The sequence below is a fragment of the Pseudophryne corroboree genome, chromosome 5 (assembly GCF_028390025.1).
Source record: "Pseudophryne corroboree isolate aPseCor3 chromosome 5, aPseCor3.hap2, whole genome shotgun sequence".
Taxonomy (NCBI): domain Eukaryota; kingdom Metazoa; phylum Chordata; class Amphibia; order Anura; family Myobatrachidae; genus Pseudophryne; species Pseudophryne corroboree.
The window spans coordinates 360,931,990-360,950,510 of NC_086448.1; the positions used below are offsets into that span (position 1 = coordinate 360,931,990).

An 18,521-nucleotide genomic window follows, 5' to 3' on the forward strand; every position below is an offset into this window, starting at 1 on the left:
CGCCCCTTTTCCGCTGCCTATTCTCCCGCTTTTTTCTGGATTCTGGCAGGGGTATTTTCCACATATATAGCCTCTGGGGCTATATATTGTGGTATTTTTGCCAGCCAAGGTGTTATAATTGCTTCTCAGGGCGCCCCCCCCCCCCCAGCGCCCTGCACCCTCAGTGACCGGAGTGTGAAGTGTGTGTGAGGAGCAATGGCGCACAGCTGCAGTGCTGTGCGCTACCTTGGTGAAGACTGATGTCTTCTGCCGCCGATTTTCCGGACCTCTTCTTGCTTCTGGCTCTGTAAGGGGGACGGCGGCGCGGCTCCGGGACCGAACACCAAGGACTGGGCCTGCGGTCGATCCCTCTGGAGCTAATGGTGTCCAGTAGCCTAAGAAGCCCAATCCGGCTGCAAGCAGGCGAGTTCGCTTCTTCTCCCCTTAGTCCCTCGCTGCAGTGAGCCTGTTGCCAGCAGGTCTCACTGAAAATAAAAAACCTAAATATATACTTTCTTTCTAAGGGCTCAGGAGAGCCCCTAGTGTGCATCCAACCTCGGCCGGGCACACAATCTAACTGAGGCTTGGAGGAGGGTCATAGTGGGAGGAGCCAGTGCACACCAGGTAGTCATAAATCTTTCTAGAGTGCCCAGCCTCCTTCGGAGCCCGCTATTCCCCATGGTCCTTACGGAGTTCCCAGCATCCACTAGGACGTTAGAGAAATAGGAATTTAATAATTACCGGCAATTTCTTTTCTCCTGTGCGTAGTGGATACTAGGCGCCCTCCTCAGTGCTACGTTCCTGCTTACCTGTGTAAGGTTTGGTTGGACCGACGTTGCGGTCCCATTCTGTTGTTGGGATAGCTGTGCTATCCGGGTTAGGTTGGTGTTGCTATCCTCTGTTCTGGTTAGCACCCTCCTTTCGTTTCTGGTTGTGTGTTGGCTTGTTGCCTCACCTCTTCGCTCAGATTATGTCCGTCTCCTCGGGCACAGTTTTCTTAGATTAGGTCTGGTAGCAGGGGCATAGAGGGGAGGAGCCAGCACAAACATGCACACACTAAAAGTTTTAAAGTGCCGGGCTCCAGTGGACCCAATCTATACCCCATGGTACTAAAGTACAAGACCCCAGTATCCACTACGGACTAGGAGAAAAGGAATTACCGGTAGGTGTTAAATTCCTATTTTAGCAGTGCATAAAACAATTGTTGATTAACAAACATATGTAAAATATATGAAAAAGAACACTCTGAACTCTATGTACCTAACATGTAAGACATGCAATTTTTTTCGAACATGCAGACTCTTAACTTAGGAGTTATAATTGATCACAGGGGCAGGGACGGATCTTCTTTAGGGTGGGCGGTTTACTGTTTAATCTTGACTCCTCCCTCTACAGTCCCAACTCCTCCCATCTGCAATCCTAACTCCTCCTCTCTCAATTCTGACTGAACTTTTTAAGTGAGACTGAGATAGAGCTTTGTGATTGTTGTATGTACATGTGACTGTGCTATGGGGTAATTGTATTTATTAGCCCTAGTACCCACACACCAGCAAGTGAGGGGCAAATGCTCTGTTACCCTTGCTCTCCTGGCTCCTCTGTGCTGCTGTGGTATAAGCTGCAGCACATCGTTCTGCCTCAGGCTCTCCCAGGAGAACTCTCTTCTGCTCAAAAGTGGGCGTGGCTATGACTGTGTTAGGGGGGGCGGTCGCCCCCTTGGCCCCTTCCTAGATCCGGCCCTGCACAGGGGACATATCTTTCAATGTATCCAGCTGCAGGTAAATCCCTGTAAGCACCGAACAGCTTACAGTAATTGTAAAATTAAATTATTTTGTGATGACTGTTCGTGTAAGGCAATACAACTTCCATAACCTCTGGATATGACTATAATATAATGTATGGTTTTGTAGAATGCAGGTACAGTTCCACCTACAAACACTTTTGCCCCAGTGCTGTCCAAAGTGCCATTATGCCAAACTTTCAACTTCGACTCCTACTGTTTGGTGTTTTTTTTTTTTACTATAGTCCAACACCAACTGTTTATTATTTAGTCATAACAAATGTACTATAATAAAAAGACAGCACAAGGCATATCCATCAGGCTACTTAGATTGACTGAACATACACTAAAGATATTTTAAAATTCAAATGAACATTTCTGGACAAAAAAATCTGTGGAGGTAAATATGCGACAAACTCTGCAGTTAACAGATATATAGTATATAACACTAAAGAATGTGTGTAATTAGGACTAACAGAACATGATAAAACACCAGATGTCCTCTGCTTAAACTCTTTTTAGAATGACATTACCAAATGTTTTCATATAAATATATTCACTACTACTCCACTTTTATATGCAGAATATTATAAGTTCTTATTTTAGCTGGATTTGTACTAAGTACATTTCTATTGATTCCGATTCCCCCCAAAACTGCCTCAAGGGCCTACAAACGGTGTGATATTAACTACCGATATTGACTATATAGTCCATATCTGTAGAAAACATAGTGCATATCACACTGTGTGTATACAGCTTGTCGCAAAGAACAATAGACTGTGCAGGTAGGCCAATATTGACTATATCGATGGTTCATGCCTCCGGGCAGTTCAAGGGAAATCATATAGTCAATATTGGCCGAAGCCAGAATCCCATTGTGTGTACCCGGCATCAGACTTCAGCCCTGTTTTGCATCATCCTTTCTTGTGCTCAAACGTGTATTCCCAACTGTCCTAATTTTGTCAAAATAGTCCTATTGCCCTGTGGTTGGCCTGTTTAACATATATACATGCAGTATACAAAGAGAATTCCATTATCTGCATAGCTTCTATCAGAGAACACAAAAGTTTGCAGCCTATCAAACACCCTTTTGGTCTACAAATGCATTTTCTTTATCATTTAAGTGGTTACATTTATGCAAAAAGTTGTGCTGTACCTCTTCATTTATTTCTGTTTGCAAATTAAACTGAATGCATTTTAACCTGGGATCAGAATCATATAGCAATGACCACACATAACATAACCACTAAATAACAAAAAGCATAGGGTTTACCACTCTTCCAGGTATGTTGGGTGGGGGAGCAAAATATATGTGTTAAATACATAAATAAATTCTACAAACGTGCAAACAAGAGTGCCCCAAACAGGAATTATTTTCTTGATTAGCCTGGGCTAATTCTTTTTTCATAAATACATAGTACTCGTTTCCTGGGAGCACCACCAACTCTGAAAAATGATAAGACAAATGTAATGTGACATCATTTGTATACAGATGTGCTCATCCCCAAGTTATATTTGCGGCAAAGCCAATTCGGGTGCTGCAAATAGTGTGCCTGCAACTATTGGCGGGCACATGCATATGCACCCTCTCTTATTGAAATCAATGATGTATGTGGCCACTGCGGCTATTCGCAGCACGGTTCGTTTAATCGCTGACGTGTGCTTACACATTGCGGCAGGCAATTATATGTTGGACGAGTGGGGGCACATCTGTATGTTGGTTTTTAATCGGTACAAGCTAATCAAGTGCAGGATCATCCGCTATCTCTGAAAAGTTTCTCCTCCTTAGCAGAAGTTTTAGCAAAAATTACCTTTCAGTAACTTTGGGACAGAGGGGGCAGGCCAAGAATGAGCTATACAGACCATATCAAGGATGCAGTTATTAAGGATCTACTGCAGTGTTTTTCAGCCACTGTGCCGTGGCACACTAGTGTGCCCTGAGCAGTCTCCAGGTGTGCCGCCATAGAAGCAGAGCTAGGCCTGTCAGTGTTTTGCCACTACTGAGGCCCTGGAACGATCAATACTGGTGGGTTTAGTGGTTGCAGAGCCCGATCTAATTTTGGGCCTGGGCAGTGTTGGGCTCTTCTGGCTTTCTCAGATGTGACTCAGGCGTTACCTATGGAGACATCCTAGGACAAGCAACTGCACCATGCATCACCATTATATTTCAGTGTGCCTTGGCAATATTTAAATCTTGTTCAGTGTGCCGCGAGTTGTAAAAGGTTGAAAATCTCTGATCTACTGCTTAGTATTTCTCTAGCATCCATAAAAGATCTTGGGAGAATCTAGTACGATGGTTTATAGACGGGGTCCAAAGGAGCTGGTGAACTTTAAATTTCTTCAACTGGGTATGCTGGCTCCTCTCTTCTATGCCCCCTTCCACAGGCAGTTTAGAAAAAGTGCCCTCAGGAGAGGATGCACACACTGCAAAATCCAGAGAGTTTTCTTCAGTTTCTTTTTAAATCTTTGTTATTTTCGGTATGCTGTTTGGGCAACAGCATACTTGTACTGTGGCAGTTAGGGGAGGGCGGTCACCGGCCTTGCGAGGTGTCAGCCGCTCCCCCACTGCAGGACCACCGTCCTGAGAGGTTGTTGTACAGCAGGGCACTGTGCCTTTGCGGTCACAATCGCAGTACGCCGCACACCCTTAACGATATCCTGAAAGTCACTAGTGGGGCACCCGGTTTATACTCACCACAGATGTCACATCTGTGGTGAGTATAAACTGGGTGCCCCACTAGGGAAGTCCCCCGGTTCGTGGTGCGTCAGAAAGCGGGCGTGGCATACGGGACCCTTCTGGGGGAAACCCGCTATAGCCCCCTGTGTACACTGGCACGCGGTTGTGAAGAAAGGTATTTATATTATGTTTTACACCAAAAGGAGACATTTGCCAGTATAAATAAGTGTATAGCTCCGGCGCCATTGCAGAGGGCGGAGCTACCTCAGAGCGGGACCAGCGGCTTCTTGGCGCATTCCCCTGCTTCCAGCAGCAGGCACACAGCTCCTCCAAAACTCCAGATACATATAGGGGTGTTAGAAAGGGGAAGAGCAGCTATTATACTTGTAAAAAGAGTGCTCATAAGGAAAAAACACCGGTGTTCCACTGAGTCACAGTATAACGTTACAGCCTGCAGTCTCCCTGAGTCTGCAAGGCTTGATGTGCTACTCATTTTCTCTGGGTCTCCTACTCACATACCAATCAAGGGCAGGCTTGCTTGTACAGTATCTGTGTGTTGTGTGTGAGAGTTTGTCTCCTGTGAATATGGTAAACACCATTTATGCACATGCAGACCCCCCCCCCCCCCCCCTTCTCATAGTTTTCTCATGTTCTCTTAGCCCTCTGCAAATAGTCATAAGAAACAGTGACTGCAGCAGGCGGTATAGCAGACCTGGCTGCAAGAGGCAGAGGACAGACCTGCCTGCTTAATCTCAGTAACTGATGAAGAGGGACAGAAGGAGGGGGGGGGGAGGGGGAGATGGACCCTATTATTGAGGAGTCATCTCCAGCACAAGGGCTTGAGCCCCTCATAATTGCTATCAGGGATGTGTTAAAACTCCCAGTAGAAGACGATGCAGTAAAGCAGTCGTTTTTCTCCTCACAGAAAAAGGTTAGCGTCACTTTCTCTGATTCTAAGGAATTAGATGATGTATAAAGTTGACCTGAAAAAATCCTGATGAAATAATTCCAGGTGGCCAGATGCTTCTTAACACTTTCCCATTTTCTCCTGCTGGCAGGAAAAACTGGGAAGATCCCCCAGCTGTTGACGTCTCTGTCTCACGCCTGTCTAAACAGGCGGTGTTACCGGTCCCTGGCTCCTCGGCTTTGAAGGACCCTGGGGATAGAAAACTAGAAGACTACACTACAGTCTATTCCACAGCAGCTGGTATATCACAAAGACCTGTGATAGCACGTTGCTGGTTGACACATGTCATTCACACCTGGACGGGCAAGTTCAAGAGGGCCTCGCGGGGGATATGTCTCTGGTGAGTATGGTTACTCTGATCAAACACATTCAGGATACTGCACGCGTCCTGTGCTACTCTATTAAAGTGATAGGCGCTATTATTGTGAGTACTACTGCCATGGCAGTGTCGGCGCGCAGAGCTTTATGACTGCACCAGTGGATAGCGGACGTAGATTCCAAGTGTATTGTGGTGTCTCTCCTTTTCTCAGGGGAGTGGCTATTCGGGGTTGAGTTGGTTTCGTGGATTTCCAAAGCTGCTATGGGGAATTCCATGTTTCTCCCCTATGGGACCCCACTGGCTAGGCGTTCCTACCCGAAGCCATCTACTCAGTCCTTTCGGACCGCTATATTTTGATCTTGAACCAGGGGCGCCTCAAACGCTGCACGAGGCACCAGACGTAAGGCAAAAAAGCCAGCAGCTGCTGGTTCCCGGGAACAAAGCACCAGTTCAGCTTCCACTAAGGCCTCAGCATGACGGTGCCCGCCCAGCCCGAGGGGATCTCGTGGTGGTAGCTCGTCTGCATCACCTCAGCCGCCTCTGGGAAAGTTCCTGCCAGGATTCCTGTGTACAGGACCTTATTTCTCAGGGCTACAAGCTGGAGTTCGACGGTGCTCCTCCCCACCGATTTTTCAAATCAAGCTTATCAGCTTTGGAGGATACGCTGCAACAGGCCATCCTAAAATTGGTTCAGTCCCAAGTCATTGTTCTAGTGCCACTGCAACAACAGGGCAAGGGTTATTACTCCAACCTGTTAGTGGTACCAAAACTGAGTGGTTCAGTAAGACCCATTTTGAATCTGAAATCCCTTACTAGAGGTTTTTGGGTTCAAGATGGAATCCTTGCGAGCAGTGGTTGTGGGTCCTGAAGAACAGGAGTTCATGGTCTCCCTGGATATCAGGGACGCCTATCTCCATATCCCGATTTGGCTTCTTCATCAGGCTTACCTGAGGTTTGCCCTGCTGAACGATCACTACCAGTTCCAGGCTACACCCTTCAGCCTGTCCACAGCTCCGAGGGTGTTCAAGAAGGTGATGGCGGAGATGATGTTCCAACTCCGGGTCCAGGGGGTCAATATTGCCCCTTATCTGGACGATCTCATGATAGAAGCAATATCCAGGGAGCTTTTATTGCTCCATATAGACCGCGCTATCCAACTTCTGTCACACCATGGGTGGATCCTCAATTTACAGAAGTCCCACTTGGAGCCAACTCAGCGGCTCCTGTTCCTGGGAATGTTGCCGGATACTGTGGCCAGAAAGTTTTCCTACCAGAAGACAAAGCGAGAACACTTCAGGAGATAGTTTGCATGGTTCTCTGGCCTACTCGAATATCCATCCATCTTTGAGTAAGATTGTTGGGGAAGATGGTTGCCTCGTACGAGGTGATCCAGTATGGAAGATTCCATGCCAGACAATTGGATCTCCTGAGCAAGTGGTTCGGATCACATCTTCAGATGCACCAGTTAATACGGCTGTCACCTCAGGCCAGGATTTCCCTCCTGTGGTGGCTACAGTACTCCAACCTACTGGAAGACCGAATTTTTTGGGAATCAGGATTGGGTCCTTCTCGCGATGGATGCGAGTCTGAGAGGATGGGGAGCTGTCACCCAGGGGGCTCAGTTCCAAGGCAGGTGGCCAGCCCACGAAGCCCTCCTTCCGATCAACATTCTGGAACTTCGGGCGATCTACAATGCTCTGATTCAGGCCTCTCCTCTGCTTAGGGATCACGCAATCCAAGGACAGACGAACAATGCCACGGCAGTAGCATACATCAATCGAGAAGGAGGAACAAAAAGCAGGGCCTGCATGCGAGAGGTGTCAAAGATACTCCCCTGGGCGGAAAGGAATGCAAGAGCACTGTCCGCAACCTTCATACCGGGAGTAGACAACTGGGAAGTGGATGCACTGACGTCGCCTTGGCCTTACCGGCTGGTCTATCTGTTTCCTCCGATTCCATTGCTCCCAAGGGTGCTCAAGCGAATCAGGAATCAAGGCATCCAGGCAATTCTGATTGCCCGGATTGGCCTCGGAGGGCATGGTACGCAGATCTTCTGGACATGTCAGTCGAAGACCCTTGGCCTCTGCCACTGAGAAGAGATCTTCGTCAACAAGGTCCGTTCGCTACCCAGACTTACGGTGGCTTCATTTGACGGCATGGAGGTTAAGCAGAACATCCTAGCTCACAAGGGCCTTTCCAAAAAGGTTATTGCTACCATGGTTCAAGCCAGAAAACCTGTGACGTCAAAAGACTATCGTCAAATTGGGAGAAGATATGTCTCTTTATGCGAGGACCACACGTATCCGCCTGCAGAGTTCCACATGGGACGTTTCCTACATTTTCTGCAGGCCGTTAAGGTCCAGATTTCAGCTCTCTCAGTTTTCTTCCAGAAGAAATTGGCAGTATTGCAAGAAGTTCAGACCTTCTTGCAAGGGGGCTTCACACTCAACCTCCTTTTGTGCCACCCACGGCACCCTGGGATTTGAATGTAGTGTTGGAATTTCTACAGTCCTCCTGGTTTGAACCTTTGATGACGGTAGAAGACAAGTACTTCACATGGAAGACGGTGATGTTATTGGCCCTGACTTCTGCTAGGCGTATCTCAGAATTGGGGGCCTTATCGTGTAAAAGCCCTTACTTGATCTTTTATGAGAACAAAGTGGAGCACAGGAGTAGGCAGCAGTTCCTGCCGAAGGTCGTCTCTGCATTCCACTTGAATCAACCTATTGTGGTTCCGTCAAGTTCTGGCACTTCTGCTCCTCCGGAGGCATCGGATACTGTGCGAGCCGGGTGGTAGTCATGTGACCACCGGTCGGCTGACCGACAGTCACATGACCTCCTCCGTGAGCCCGACGGCTCACTATCCCGATGGTCGGCATGCCGACCAACAGGGACTATTTCCACTCGTGGGTGTCCACGACACCCATAGAGTGGGAATAGAATCCGTGGCGACCGCAGGTCGCCACCGAGCCCGCAAGGGGCTTGCTGCACTCGCCCCTCCCCGCCGGGATCCCGGCGTCGGTATGCTGCCGGGATCCCAGCGTCGGTAAGGTGACCGGCGGTCAGGAGACCGCCGGTCACCCGTACTACACCCGTGCGAGCCTTGAAGATCTATGTCAAGAGAATGGCTCAGATCAGAAAAACGGATTCCTTGTTCGTGCTTTATGATGCACAGAAAAAGGGTTGCCCTGCTTCAAAACAGTCCACTGCTCATTGGCTTAGCCTTACTATCCAACAGGCCTATGTGTCGGCAGCCTTACCCGTTCCACAGTCTCTGAAGGCCCACTCTACAAGATCAGTGGGGTCTTCCTGGACGGCTGCCCATGGAGTCTCAGCCTTGCAACTATGCTGAGCTGCTACCTGGTTGGGGAAGAACACCTTTGTGAAGTTCCACAGGTTTGATACCCAAAAAGGATTCCCAGTTTGGGCAGGTGGTGCTGCAGACATCTCTGCACATTCCCGCCCGTTCTGGAAGCTTTTGGACGTCCCCATCGTACTAGATTCCCCCAATATCCCTTATGGATGCTAGAGGAAAGAGTATTTGAATTACCTACCGGGAAATCCTTTTCTTGTAGTAAATAAGGGCTATTGGGCGCCCGCAACAGTGCGTTGACTGTCTGCAGGTAATCTCTTCTATGGTTACCTGTTCAGCTGTTGCTGTCTTGTTACCAGCGTTGCTGGTTGTTTTATGTTAGTGGTGTGCTGGTGTGTAAATTTCACCACTCATTGTTGTTATGTTCCTTCTCTCAAGTATGTCCTTTGTTCTTCGGGCACTATTTTACCTATAACTGTCTGTGGGAGGGGGCATAGAGGGGAGGAGCCAGCACACCCAGTTGAAGAAATTTATAGTGTACCGGCTCCTTTGGACCCCGTCTATACCCCATCGTACTAGATCCCTCAATATCCCCTAGGACTACGAGAAAAGGATGTACTGGTAGTTAATTAAAATACTATTATATATTGAGCAGATCCTCACCGTCATGACATCACCCGAGTTACACTAGTACAAAAAGCCCTGACAACAGAACATTCCCACAATAGGGTGTAGATTTATCAACGAGTGATATTCTTGTGATCACTCATTACAAGTGATAAATGGTCCCCCAGCTCCTGTAATTTTTTTCAAACACATGACAGTTAGGAGCTGATTGGGTGAAGCATCATTTATCTTTAGTAACGAGAGATAACATGAATATCAGCCATTGATAAATCTGCCTCTACGTGCCAAGAGGTACCCCTAATACAATGACATTTAGGACAGATGTCATTTACAGAGATTCCTACGAAGTAAGGTAGGTCCTATAGACATTGAACAGTTGGATTTGTTAGAATCTCACAAAAGCAGTAAAGAATCAAGAGCTTTCCAATGCAGCAGAGCTGTTCTCATTTTGGAAAGTGCCCATATCCTCCTCCCACCTTAGTCTGAGGTTTGGTAGCTCAATGGAATGATGACTTTACATGATATAGGAATATACACACAAGTGGATGCATTGGGGGGCCGAATGTACTAATAAATGTCTTAAGATGAGAGTCCTGAGTAAGAGGTTGGGCACTCAAGAACTGAACAGAAAAAGCCAGTCACAGCTGAAAATACGGAGTAGGAGAATTTCCAAATTCTACATCGAGATGCGTGAAAGATTTGCACACCATCCACATATAAGAGTTATTCTTAAATACACCCCACCCCCCATGTCTCTGTTTAATCTGATCTTACCCTCTGTAATATAGTCTGATAGACACTTAAATCCAAACACCGTATGTATTTAAAAAAATAAGAATTTACTTACCGATAATTCTATTTCTCGTAGTCCGTAGTGGATGCTGGGGACTCCGTCAGGACCATGGGGTTTAGCGGCTCCGCAGGAGACAGGGCACAATAATAAAAGCTTTAGGATCAGGTGGTGTGCACTGGCTCCTCCCCCTATGACCCTCCTCCAAGCCTCAGTTAGGATACTGTGCCCGGACGAGCGTGCATAATAAGGAAGGATATTGAATCCCGGGTAAGACTCATACCAGCCACACCAATCACACCGTACAACCTGTGATCTGAACCCAGTTAACAGTATGATAACAACGAAGGAGCCTCTGAAAAGATGGCTCACAACAAGACTAACCCGATTTTTGTAACAATAACTATGTACAAGTATTGCAGACAATCCGCACTTGGGATGGGCGCCCAGCATCCACTACGGACTACGAGAAATAGAATTATCGGTAAGTAAATTCTTATTTTCTCTAACGTCCTAAGTGGATGCTGGGGACTCCGTCAGGACCATGGGGATTATACCAAAGCTCCCAAACGGGCGGGAGAGTGCGGATGACTCTGCAGCACCGAACGAGAGAACTCCAGGTCCTCCTCAGTCAGGGTGTACCCCTGACCAAGTAGCAGCTCGGCAAAATTGTAAAGCCGAGACCCCTCGGGCAGCCGCCCAAGATGAGCCCACTTCCTTGTGGAATGGGCTTTTACTGATTTTGGCTGTGGCAAGCCTGCCACAGAATGTGCAAGCTGAATTGTACTACAAATCCAGCGAGCAATCGTCTGCTTAGAAGCAGGAACACCAATCTTGTTGGGTGCATACAGGCTAGACAGCGAGTCAGATTTTCTGACTCCAGTCGTCCTGGAAACATATATTTTCAGGGCCCTGACAACGTCAAGTAACTTGGAGTCCTCCAAGTCCCTAGTAGCCGCAGGTACCACAATAGGTTGGTTCATGTGAAAAACAGAAAACACCTTAAGGAGAAATTGAGGACGAGTCCTCAATTCTGCCCTGTCAGAATGAAAAATTAAGTAAGGGCTTTTATATGATAAAGCCGCCCATTCTGACACCCGCCTGGCTGAAGCCAGGGCTAATAGAATCTTCACCTTCCATGTGAAATATTTTAATTCCACAGTGGTGAGTGGATCAAACCAATGTGACTTTAGGAAACTCAAAACAACATTGAGATCCCAAGGTGCCACTGGGGGCACAAAAGGAGGCTGTATATGCAGTACCCCTTTTACAAACGTCTGAACTTCAGGCACTGAAGCCAGTTCTTTTTGGAAGAAATTCGACAGGGTCGAAATTTGAACCTTAATGGACCCTAATTTTAGGCCCATAGACAGTCCTGTTTTCAGGAAATGTAGGAAACGACCCAGTTGGAATTCCTCTGTAGGGACCTTCTTGGCCTCACATCACGCAACATATTTTCGCCAAATGCGGTGAAAATGTTTTGCGGTTACATCCTTCCTGGCTTCGACCAGGGTAGGGATGACTTCATCTGGAATGCCCTTTCAGGATCCGGCGTTCAACTGCCATGCCGTCAAACGCAGCCGCGGTAAGTCTTGGAACAGACAAGGCCCCTGCTGGAGCAGGTCCTCTCTTAAAGGTAGAGGCCACGGTTCTTCCGTGAGCATCTCTTGAAGTTCCGGGTACCCAGTCCTTCTTGACTCAACCGGAACCACGAGTATCGTTCTTACTCATCTCCTTCTTATGATTCTCAGTACTTTTGGTATGAGATGCATAGGAGGGAACCCATACCCTGACTGGTACACCCACAGTGTTACCAGAGCGTCCACCGCTATTGCCTGAGGGTCCCTTGACCTGGCGCAATATCTGTCTTTTGTTCAGGTGGGACGCCATCATGTCCACCTTTGGTTTTTCCCAACGGTTTACAATCATGTGGAAGACTTCCTGCTGAAGTCCCCACTCTCCCGGGTGGAGGTTATGCCTGCTGAGGAAGTCTGCTTCCCAGTTTTCCACTCCCGGAATTAACACTGCTGAGAGTGTTATCACATGATTTTTCCTGTGTGACTGCTCCCCAGCCACTCAGGCTGGCATCCGTGGTCACCAGGACCCAGTCCTGAATGTCGAATCTGCGGCCCTTTCATAGATGAGCACTCTGCAGCCACCGCAGAAGAAAACACCCTTGTCCTTGGAGACAGGGTTATCCGCTGATGCATCTGAAGATGCGATCCGGACCATTTTCCCAGCAGATTCCACTGAAAGGTTCTTGCGTGAAATCTACCGAATGGGATCGCTTTGTAAGAAACCACCATTTTTCACAGGACCCTTGTGCAATGATGCACTGATACTTTTCCTGGTTTTATGAGGTTCCTGACTAGCTCGGATAACTCCCTGGCCTTCTTCTCCGGGAGAAAACATCCTTTTCTGGACTGCGTCCAGAATCAATCCTAGGAACATTAGACGTGTCGTCGGAAAAAGCTGCGATTTTGGAATATTTAGAATCCACTCGTGCTGTCGTAGAACTACTTGAGATAGTGCTACTCCGACCGCCAACTGTTCTCTGGACCTTGCCCTTATCAGGAAAGCGTCCATATTTCTTTTAGGAAGAATCATCATTTCGGCCATTACCATGGTAAAGACCCGGGGTGCCGTGGACAATCCAAACGGCAGCGTCTGAACTGATAGTGACAGTTCTGTACCACGAACCTGAGATACCCTTGGTGAGAAGGGCAAAATTTGGACATGTAGGTAAGTGTCCCTGATATCCAGTGACACCATATCGTCCTGGTTCGCTATCACTGCTCTGAGTGACTCCATCTTGATTTGAACCCTTGTATGTAATTGTTCAAATCTTTTAGATCTCACCGAGCCGTTTGGCTTCAGTACCACAATATAGTGTGGAATAATACCCCTTCCCTTGTTGTAGGAGGGGTACTTTGATTATCACCTGCTGGGAATACAGCCTGTGAATTTTTTCCTAATACTGCCTCCCTGTCGGAGGGAGACGTTGGTAAAGCAGACTTCAGGAACTTGTGAGGGGAAGACGTCTCGAATTTCCAATGTACACCTGGGATACTACGTGTAGGATCCAGGAGTCCACTTGCGAGTGAGCCCACTGCGTGCTGAAACTCTTGAGATGACCCCCCACCGCACCTGAGTCCGCTTGTATGGCCCCAGCGTCATGCTGCGGACTTGGCAGAAGCTGTGGAGGACTTCTGTTCCTGGGAATGGGCTGCCTGCTGCAGTCTTCTTCCCTTTCCTCTAACCCTGGGCAGATATGACTGGCCTTTTGCCCGCCTGCCTTTATGGGTACGAAAGGACTGAGACTGAAAAGACTGTGTCCTTTTCTGCTGAGATGTGACTTGGGGTAACAAAAGTGGATTTTCCAGCTGTTGCCATGGCCACCAGGTCCGATGGACCGCCCCTTTATACGGCAATACTTCCATGTGCCGTCTGGAATCTGCATCACCTGACCACTGTCGTGTCTATAAACATCGTTTGGCAGATATGGACATCACATCTACTCTTGATGCCAGAATGCAAATATCCCTCTGCGCATCTCGCATATATAGAAATGCATCCTTAAAATGCTCTATAGTCAATAAAATATTGTTCCTGTCAAGGGTATCAATATTTTCAGTCAGGAAATCCGACCAAGCCCCCCCCCAGCACTGCACATCCAGGCTGAGGCGATTGCTGGTCGTAGTATAACACCAGTATGTGTGTATATACTTTTTAGGATATTTTTCAGCTTCCTATCAGCTGGCTCCTTGAGGGCGGCCGTATCTGGAGACGGTAACGCCACTTGTTTTTATAAGCGTGTGAGCGCCTTATCCACCCTAAGGTGTGTTTCCCAACTCGCCCTCACTTCTGGCGGGAAAGGGTATACCTCCAATAATTTTCTATCGGAGGAAACCCACGTATCATCACACACTTTAATTTATCTGATTCAGGAAAAACTACAAGTAGATTATTCCCACCCTACATAATACCCTTATTTGTGGTACTTGTAGTATCAGAAATATGTAACACCTCCTTCATTGCCCTTAACATGTAACGTGTGGCCCTAAAGGAAAATACGTTTGTTTCTTCACCGTCGACACTGAAGTCAGTGTCCGTGTCTGTGTCTGTGTCGACCAACTGAGGTAAATGGGCGTTTTTACAAGCCCCTGACGGTGTCTGAGACGCCTGGACAGGTACTAATTTGTTTGCCGGCCGTCTCATGTCGTCAACCGACCTTGCATCGTGTTGACATTATCACGTAATTCCTAAATAAGCCATCCATTCCGGTGTCGACTCCCTAGAGAGTGACATCACCAATCCAGGCAATTTGCTCCGCCTCCTCACCAACATCGTCCTCCTACATGTCGACACACACGTACCGACACACAGCACACACACAGGGAATGCTCTGATAGAGGACAGGACCCCACTAGCCCTTTGGGGAGACAGAGGGAGAGTTTGCCAGCACACACCAAAAACGCTATAATTATACAGGGACAACCCCTTATACAAGTGTTTTCCCTTATAGCATTTTCACATATGTAATCATATCGCCAAATAAGTGCCCCCCCTCTCTGTTTTAACCCTGTTTCTGTAGTGCAGTGCAGGGGAGAGCCTGGGAGCCTTCCTCACAGCAGAGCTGAGCAGGAAAATGGCGCCGTGTGCTGAGGAGAATAGGCCCCGCCCCCTAAAACGGCGGGCTCTTCTCCCGGAGTTTGTGAGATCTGGCAGGGGTTAAATACATCCATATAGCCTCAAGGGCTATATGTGATGTATTTTAGCCATAAAAAAGGTATAATACATTGCTGCCCAGGGCGCCCCCCCCAGCGCCCTGCACCCTCAGTGACCGCTGGTATGAAGTGTGCTGACAACAATGGCGCACAGCTGCAGTGCTGTGCGCTACCTTATGAAGACTGAAAGTCTTCTGCCGCCTGTTTCTGGACCTCTGGACCTCTTCAACTTCGGCATCTGCAAGGGGGGTCGGCGGCACGGCTCCGGGACGAACCCCAGGGTGAGACCTGTGTTCCGACTCCCTCTGGAGCTAATGGTGTCCAGTAGCCTAAGAAGCAAATCCATCCTGCACGCAGGTGAGTTTACTTCTCTCCCCTAAGTCCCTCGTAGCAGTGAGCCTGTTGCCAGCAGGACTCACTGAAAATAAAAAACCTAACTTAAACTTTTATTCTAAGCAGCTCAGGAGAGCCACCTAGATTGCACCCTTCTCGGCCGGGCACAAAGATCTAACTGAGGCTTGGAGGAGGGTCATAGGGGGAGGAGCCAGTGCACACCACCTGATCCTAAAGCTTTTATTATTGTGCCCTGTCTCCTGCGGAGCCGCTAAACCCCATGGTCCTGACGGAGTCCCCAGCATCCACTTAGGACGTTAGAGAAAATTAATTTCATTCTTGTACACAGAGGCATCACCGGGTGTAGTGACACTCGGTGCGCACTCTTGATATGCCAGCGTGCCAGAGGCACGGTCGCGGCGAAAAGGGTGTGTGGCAACAAATGGGGCCTGGCCTCACAGGATCATCATCTCCAGAGCTGCTGGGTTGTACTGGGCGGAGACTGTCTCCCAGCGCTGTCGGCTCCTCTTCTATGACAAGAGCCGGGTGCTGTAGCAGACTTTCACAACTCCTGTCACTGTGGAGGAGCCCACAGTTTGGTGTCACCCCTTCCAGGGGTTGCACCCTCCTTGTGACGCCACTGCTTGTACACAAAATAAATCAGACCTCAAATTAATGGGGCAACCCCTTTACGACTCACCTTTCCTTTGGTCCGTTGCAGTCTCTGGCATGGTGCTTTTCAGCTTCCTGCATTCTGATTGGTGGATATCACCAGCCTTCTACCAATCAGTGTTTGGAGGCCTCCCATCACTGTGATTTGTAAATGTCTGGCACCTAGCAAGACTGTGTAACTAACATGGCAACTTGCCATAGTCAGTTACCTTACTGTTTGCTTATGTGCTGTTACATACTGTAACGGGGATACAGGACTATTGCTAGTGAACTCATTTATCAGATTTTTTATTTAAAATAACAAATGTCCACATCAAAGCAAATTATTTTAGCATTCCAATTTGAAAAAAGTCTGTACATATTAACATTTCAGGAAAGTGAGCCACATGTTATATGTTCCAAGTGATCAATATTTGCTAGCGATGCTTCATGTCTACAGATAGGTTAATTTATACTTCTATTTACTGCATTTATTAATGATATGGTGGTGATTTGGCATGTGCAGTTTCTCCGTCCAAGTATGGCCTCCTACGGAGCGGGTGAGCATCTGTTTAGGCAATAGCTTTCACTGCCTTGCCCACGCCACTCCCACAGCACACCCATAGGACGGACTATCTTCTTTCCTGCACTAAGCCCTGTCATTGCCCAGGAACACCCACTACATTCTCAATACACTTTGTCTACGTCCGGAGTCTTACCGGTACACTGGGTCCGCGGGGTTGGCTTCTCAGGCGGCGTGCGGGCAGCGGCGGAGGTGGGCTGCTGCGCCGGGTCCGAGGGCAGCAGTAGCGGCGGTGAGGGGGTCCGCTCGTGGCGATGGTACGCCGCTGCAGCGGGTCGCTCTTGCTGAGACGTTGCTAGGAGACCAGGGGCAGTGAGCTGTGTGGCCATGCAGAAAGGTCTGCATTATTGGGCACCGCCATGTTGAAGACCAAGTTTGAGGCATAGTTCTTGTTTCCTGTTTCTTCCAGCCAATCCAGGGGAAGTTCTCCCTATAAAAGTGGGCTGGTTTAGGACAGGGACGCCAGTGCTTCAAGTTACAACCCTGTTGTAGGTGCTTTAGCCTGTCCTCCCAGGATTCTTGCCGTATTCTGGTTACTCCTGACCCTGCTTGGCCGGTTCTCTGTTGCTGCTGCAGCCCTGTCGTTCCTAGCCTGCTGCTGCCTGTGGAAGCGCTCCTGGAAAACCCGGTCCAGTAAGACTCTTTGGACACGGTCGGTCCCGGGTCTGCTGCCTCGTCTTTCAAGCCACACTCCACAGATCTTCATCTCCAGCCACGTTTTTAACCACCATCCACAGTTCATAATCTACAGCCTCGTCTTTCAAGCCACAGTCCACAGTCCTTTGTCTCCAGCCACGTCTTTAACCACCATCCACAGCACCACAGTTCATAATCTACAGTCTCGTCTTTCAAATCACAGTCCACAGTTCTTTGCCTCTAGCCACGTCTATAACCACTATTCACAGTTCCGCAGTTCATTATTCACAACCTCGTCTTTGAAGCCACAACTCGCAGTTCTTTGTCTACAACTACGTCTTTAAGTCATCGTTCACCAGTCACAGTTCTCTCCCTCAGCCCTGTCCATAAGAACTACAATCCACTGACTCTTAGCTCCGTCTACGTTCTTCATTGCCCCATGTCCCATGAGAAGGAACTATATCCAACCCCCTCGTCTCGTTCATCCACAGCCAACTACCTCCTTGGGCAAGTCTCAGCTGCCGGATCCTCAAACCTCGCTAGACGTGACACACTTCTCCCTGCATGCATCTGAAATTGCAAGTGCCACTCTATACAGACGTATTAGGGACACATGAGCAGTGTGACTTAGATGCATAAGTGGTAAAAAAAAATCTCTCCACTGCGACACTGGCCCAAAGTCTTAGTCAGATGACAATGGTGTAACACCCATAATAGCAGGGTATGCAGCTACTCTGGGGCCCACAGCATGGATGGTCCACCCCCCATCCAAAGCCTCATGTGTGTTTTATATGGGATGGTACTGTATAGGGGGGCCCTTACAAAATGTTTTCTAGATTCCAGCATTGTAATACAATCCTATGAGTAATCTGTAAGTGAGCTGCACAATATCTGGTTGTCTGACTCCTAAAAGTTTGTCTGGAGCCTACACACAGTCATGTTCAGGACAAATGCAGCCTATCACTAGAAACAGCATCCTCACAAGGCAGAACCACTACCTGTATAGAGTGATTACACAAGAGTTCTTCCATCCATGACAGAATTCAGCACAACAAAAAGCCCTGGCTAGAGACACACGCGGGATGTAAGACCAGCACTAATGTATCGCCAACCTTTGGCAGAATGTTGATTTAAAATGAAAC

At 48.2% G+C, this 18,521-nt stretch overlaps 1 protein-coding gene across 3 annotated transcripts in view; it reads right to left on the bottom strand.

Moving 5' to 3' along the window:
• The window catches only part of STX17 (syntaxin 17), a 243,862-nt gene that overhangs the window by 9,331 nt on the left and 216,010 nt on the right, over positions 1 to 18,521 (bottom strand). The window lies entirely within an intron of this gene.